At 38.6% G+C, this 6,000-nt stretch overlaps 1 long non-coding RNA gene across 3 annotated transcripts in view; it reads left to right on the forward strand.

Annotated features, from left to right (window-relative positions):
• Positions 1–4,493, forward strand: part of LOC135057826 (uncharacterized) — a 178,561-nt gene extending 174,068 nt beyond the window's left edge. For 2 of the 3 annotated variants that reach the window (XR_010244392.1, XR_010244394.1), the window contains one exon: positions 4,303–4,493. This is a non-coding gene — a long non-coding RNA (uncharacterized LOC135057826). Of the gene's footprint in view, positions 1–1,523; positions 1,589–4,302 lie in introns of all 3 variants that reach the window. The other variant, XR_010244393.1, reaches the window with a different exon arrangement.
• The last annotated feature ends 1,507 nt before the right edge of the window (positions 4,494–6,000 follow it).

The following is a 6,000-nucleotide window of genomic DNA, read 5'->3' on the forward strand; positions in this document are numbered from 1 at the left end:
AATAATAATAATGTAAGCATTAACCAATTGGTTGGGTGACTGTATATTTTGACCGTGTTCCTAAATATCCCTTGATATGTATTTTGGTAACTTTTATTGTTATGCAGTTTTTATAGATGTTTATAGTTAGCTGTGCTTTATATTCATTTGTTTCTGAAAGTCTACTATTATTATTATTATTATATTATTATTATTATTATTACTACAATTTATTGATAGGGCGCCACAAATGTTTTGCAAAGGACAGTACAGGGAGACAAAACTTAACATTACAGTAAATAAATAACAAAAATAGAGTACAGGTAACAAAGAGCACCACAATTCTCAAAACAAAATACAGCTTAGATGTAAGTAGCGAGGGAGTAATCACCGTACTACTTGGGGCTGGCAGCCATAGATAGAGATGAGCCTCTACCAGCAGGAGAAAAAATGGGTAAAAATGGTCGCTGAGTATGAGAGAGCTGCGAATGAAATGTGTCGAGAAGAGTGCTTTGACAAGAGGAAAGAGGGCCCTGCTCTGAAGAGCTAACAATCTAGTGTGTTTAAAACACACACCAATTTTCATGGCCCTTAAATGTCACTCTTTGGTCAGAATAATTGCCGGGAGGTAGATAACTGGAGGAGTGCGATCACTACACTTCACCGCACTTCACAAATATTCAGACAATGCACGTCTGGTGTGTAATGAAATCTGACCTCTGTTATGAGTGTATTCAGGGGGTGTTTGCTTTGTCTCACAAATAACTTGATAACACTTCATATTTTTTCCAAATTAACCTTGAATCCAATGCCTTCCTGAGCCGGATTCCATTACAAGGAGTTTAATTGCTTGCTTAATACAATACACTGTTGGATTCATGTCATGTGCAGCTAAGCAGTTACAGAACATAGGACGGAGACTTTATAGTTATAGATTGTACTGGCAAGAAGTTTTAATAAAACCACTGGCAATAGCCCATGAAATCAGTGCCAATTTATTACATCGTGCTCTAATCATGAATAATGTTTATCTGCATTGTAATCCTTTTCTTATTTCTCCTATATATTGCCTCGTTCAAGGATGTGGCCATTGGCCGAGAAGACATTTTATTACATTTGAATGACAGTGTTTATGTCTGTTTTGCAGTTTGCATAAAAGCTCTTTTTAATTGCAATATAAAACAGCAAAGGATATGTATAGTAATCCTTCTGTATTTAAAGGAAAATGCTCAGTAGTTTTGGACCAGACACTTTCCGCTTGAATGAATAGTTTTGTTGTGTGGAGACTACTTTTCTGATTATTGTTTTTTATGTAGTTTATTGCAGTCAAGATTATTGCCTTGAACTGGCACAACATGTCATAGTATGTTTTCTTCAATTAACTGTGATATCCTGAGCTAAACACAAGTACACTTTACTAATCAGATACTGTAGCATAGATTCCTCTCAAAATGGAAAATTTGGTTTTGAGATAACTGTTTGTTGTCAACTGTAACCTCAGTTCAATGCAGTAATCATCCAGTGATGAGCACTTGTATCAACAGGGCAGTGGTGTTTTCAACGCCCCACAACCTTGATCTATTTATTGATGGAAATGGGAAGTTCACAGGTGAGAGCTATCAACAACACTGCTGTTAATTTTTAAAGGTTCCACCTCAAAAGAAGTGGAGCATATTATAGACCATATAGACACAAGTGATCAGTATTCTAATGCCACAAAAAATGGGAGACGACCATGATTTTAGGTTTCCATTTCCACCCTCCACTTGGCAAAAAGCATTACATACTGTAAAATTGGGTTAGAGTAATTTAGACCTCTATGTGCCCACAAGACTCCAGAAGATCCAACTCTGAATGTACATTGCTTGTACACCAATGGATCATACAGTAGGATAGCTTCATGCTAATCAAAACAGATGACCACTGTGGGTAGACAAGAATTAATTAGGAAAGGGGAATTTTTTATTTAATTGGATTACTTTGATACCTGTGTGTCTTTCACTTTCACAGTTTATTATCAGATAGATTTTGCTCTAGGATGGGGTATTCTTCTTCTTCTTCTTTTTCTTCTTCTTATCTTTTATTTATAGAGCTGAAAGTTAGTACTCAGAGCTGTACATTGAGGGGTTCATGATACAAACAAATAATATAAAATTATTTGACAGCTAAAGATGACCCTGACCAAACTAGCATTATAGTGGAGAACACTTGATATATACAGTATATATGGTAATGCAAAACCGTTGTATCTCTTGGTGGAAATACCTGTTCATGAATACAGATAATATAATAATGTATGGCTACAAACAGTTGGTAATAAATTATATGGCTTAACCCACACAGAATTGGTCAATTATAGACATTAGTAATAAAGCAGCACTTTTCCTTCTGTCATGTTTTCCTTATTCATAGTCTTTCCATAGATGGATATACTAAATCCACATAAACTGGAAAGAAAACTTTTGACTGGTCAGCCCTGCCTGGTCCATACTTTCAATAATACTGTATGATATGTGAAAAATTCATAATAAAAAACTAATGTTTAAAACAAAACAAAACTGTAAATGAATTCCCTCATGACAAGCCCTGGCCAACTAACACTAGAAAAACCCTTAGTTACATAGAAACATAGAATTTGACAGCAGATAAGAAAAGAACCACTTGGCCCATCTAGTCTAACTATTTGGTAACCTCAACCCTATTTGATCCTTAGTTCAGATGCCAGCATCATATTGTTGTCCTAAGCATTGAACACATGAATATTTATGTACGAGGGGGTACCCAAAAGAGTCGTGTTCTAGAGGGCGGGGTGTTTACACTGCTAGGTGATTATTTGCAGAATCCTTCTGAGCCAGTATCCCTGCTGACGTTGCAGGAGAAGGTAGCATTTAAATGCAGTTTTTTTCCAACAAGTTATTCACTCTTTTGCCTATTTTTAGTGACGTCAAATGTGAAAACAATGCTCACTTGTTTCTTTGATGTGAGAGGGATTGTGCACTCAGAATTTGTACCCCAAACTGTTAACCAAAGTTTTTATTTGGAAGTTTAAAAAAGGTTGCATCTCAATTTGAGGAAAAAAGTTCCCGATTTGTGGCAAACAGGTGACTGGTTCTTCCATCATAATAACACACCTGCCCACAGAGCACTGAGTGTTAAGCAATTTTTAAGCAAAAATGGCATTACACCTTTGCCTCACCCACCGTATTCATATATATGAATACAGTTAGAGAATCAACTCAAACTGTATAACCTGGCGCTGAATAATAGTAAAATTTATTAAAAAGAAGATATTCAAAAAATATTTTTCAAAAATATATATTAAGCCATGGAGCTGCTGAGCAAAAACAGCTGGTTAGACTGAAATGGAATTTAATGGGAAAAAAGAAAAAAGATGCTCTGCGCTCCAAAAATCACTTATAATGAATAAATTAATCAATTAATTAAGTGCAGTCTAGCAGGGTGAATAATTGACTCAATGCAACTCTTTTTAAATACAAATAGTTTTATCAAAATATTAGATTAGACGGACATACAGCTAAAGACATAATTGATACATGTAACAGGTTAAAATGAAACAAAGGTGGCAGCTTCTTAAATGCACTTTGGAGAGTAATAATGTAACTATCTCAAGATTGTGCTGATTGTGATAGCATACAATAAAACTGAGTAAAATTCAGACGCGGACACAGCTCTCTCTAAATTAATGATTGCTAATGAAAACACTGGCGTCCCAGTGTAACAAGAAATAGTATAGTTCCACAATGATTAAAAAGTTACTTGAGGCATATAAGTCGTAATAATTACCACCGTGCTGGTTCCTGAATAGTGCTACAGGGTCCTGTGTGCGGTTGCAAGTGGTAAGTAAAGATGATGTAATTATTGCCTCTAGTATTAGATGTGGAGCAGACCCGCTGTATTCTATAATCGCTGTTGTAGAAGCCGTCAATCACCAGCGGGATGTTGTTATATGGAAAGCCTCACAGCGGAGGACGTCATCCGTTTTGGCTGGCGGCGGCGGTAGAAATCTGTATAGCCACAAATGGCCAGCGCTGTCTCAGCCTCTCAGCGGGGATCCATGAATGTCCAACTTATGGAGATGGTTCCCAGGTACAGCTGTGCCGTGAATGGTTATAATGATCGTACCTCACTATGGAGATTGAGCTGAGATAGATTAGACAGCTGTAGTATGGATAATCAGCGAAGTGCGGGAATTTTAAATGGAGAGCTGGTCCATGCTGCTGCAATGTTCATTCAGAAGAACTCAAATGTGACCCACCGTATTCACCCGATCTCACCCCATGCAACTTTTTTTTATTTCCTCAGATGAAAAGAAACCTTATAAGGAAAACAATTTGCTGATATTGAAGAGATGAAAAAGTACTAAAAGGCATCAAAGAAGATGAGTTTAAATTATGTTTTGAGCAATGACAAAAACGTTTGGACAAATGTATTGATTCAAGTGGAGGGTGACTGAAGTTTCAAAATGTACAAATAAATACCCCCTCGCATATAAATTTCAGAAATATCTCATTGTTATCACATAAAAGAGAATACAGAAGTGAAGGAGAATGCGCCTAGGTGATCACTTGAGAACAATAGGGCCATATTTATATTCACGGAATGTAAGAAACATCACATTGCAGCTACATAAGAAAACATGATAAAGAGAAGCATTCGTGGCACCCACCGATCTGAGAAGGATGAGTCTTCCTGAGAAGGTACTGTAGATACTGGGAATAATCCAGGCAGAATACTATGAAGGAAGGCCTGTCCTGTAAGGTTAGCATGAGGGAACATACACTCTCTAGCTAATAAAAGGATAGGAATAGCATTTACAAAACAGACACTTTATGCATATTTTAGCTGCTCGGGGTCCAAAAATTGGAGAGAAAGAACAGGTAGTCTCCATGTGTTGGGCACAGCTAGAGCAAAATAGGACACATTGGGGGTAATTCTAAGTTGATCGCAGCAGGAACTTTGTTAGCAGTTGGGCAAAACCATGTGCACTGCAGGGGAGACAGATATAACATGTGCAGAGAGAGTTAGATTTGGGTGGGTTATTTTATTTCTGTGCAGGGTAAATACTGGCTGCTTTATTTTAACACTGCAATTTAGATTGCAGATTGAACACACCACACCCAAATCTAACTCTCTCTGCACATGTTATATCTGCCTCCCCTGCAGTGCACATTGTTTGCCCTACTGCTAACAAAGTTCCTGCTGCGATCAACTCAGAATTACCCACATTGACTGTATTTTCACTCAAGGGGGGCATATATTGTGAATAGAGTTTTGGACACCAAAACTGCTATTTGAGTGTGCTAACCAGAACATTAGACTGGTTTAGCCACTTTATGTGGCTATACCCAGTCTATTTGGGTGCAACATGCACAAAAAAATCCAAACAATTGATTATCGCCCCGTCAGTTTTAACGGGATCAGTTGCGATCAGACGCTCAAAAACAATTGTAAGAAAAGCAGTACTTACGGTACATTTTTAATGTTTAAAGCAGGGGTGGAGAACCTCAGGCCCACGGGCTGTATAAGGCCCGCAGAGCCACTTGATTCGGCCCGGCCAGGCTCACCTAACCATGGAGATACCGGGTGCCCACTGAGATTTTGTTACTAGCGGGTGCCTGGCTTCTTACCCTCAGCAGCAGCCGGAGGCAGGAGCTCACTACTGAGCTCTGGCTTCCGGCTCTGGCAGTGTGCGTGTGCGGCTGTGCATTGCAATGGGAGAGATATCATGACGTCTCTCCCATAGTTCTGAGTAGCGGACGGCCAAGCGGAGGGCAATGGTCTGGAAGCAGGAGCGGGGCTGGTGAGTATTGTGTTTTTTTTTTTCCTTTTAATGTGTGTGTGTAAGCGGTGCTACTAGAGGGCATATCTAATGGGGCATATTTAATGGGGCATAACAACTGACTGGGGGCATATCTAATGGGGCATAACAACTGACTGGGGGCATATCTAATGGGTCATAACAACTGACTGGGGGCATATGTACTGGGGGCATATCTACTG

Source organism: Pseudophryne corroboree, chromosome 3 (genome assembly GCF_028390025.1).
Source record: "Pseudophryne corroboree isolate aPseCor3 chromosome 3, aPseCor3.hap2, whole genome shotgun sequence".
Taxonomy (NCBI): domain Eukaryota; kingdom Metazoa; phylum Chordata; class Amphibia; order Anura; family Myobatrachidae; genus Pseudophryne; species Pseudophryne corroboree.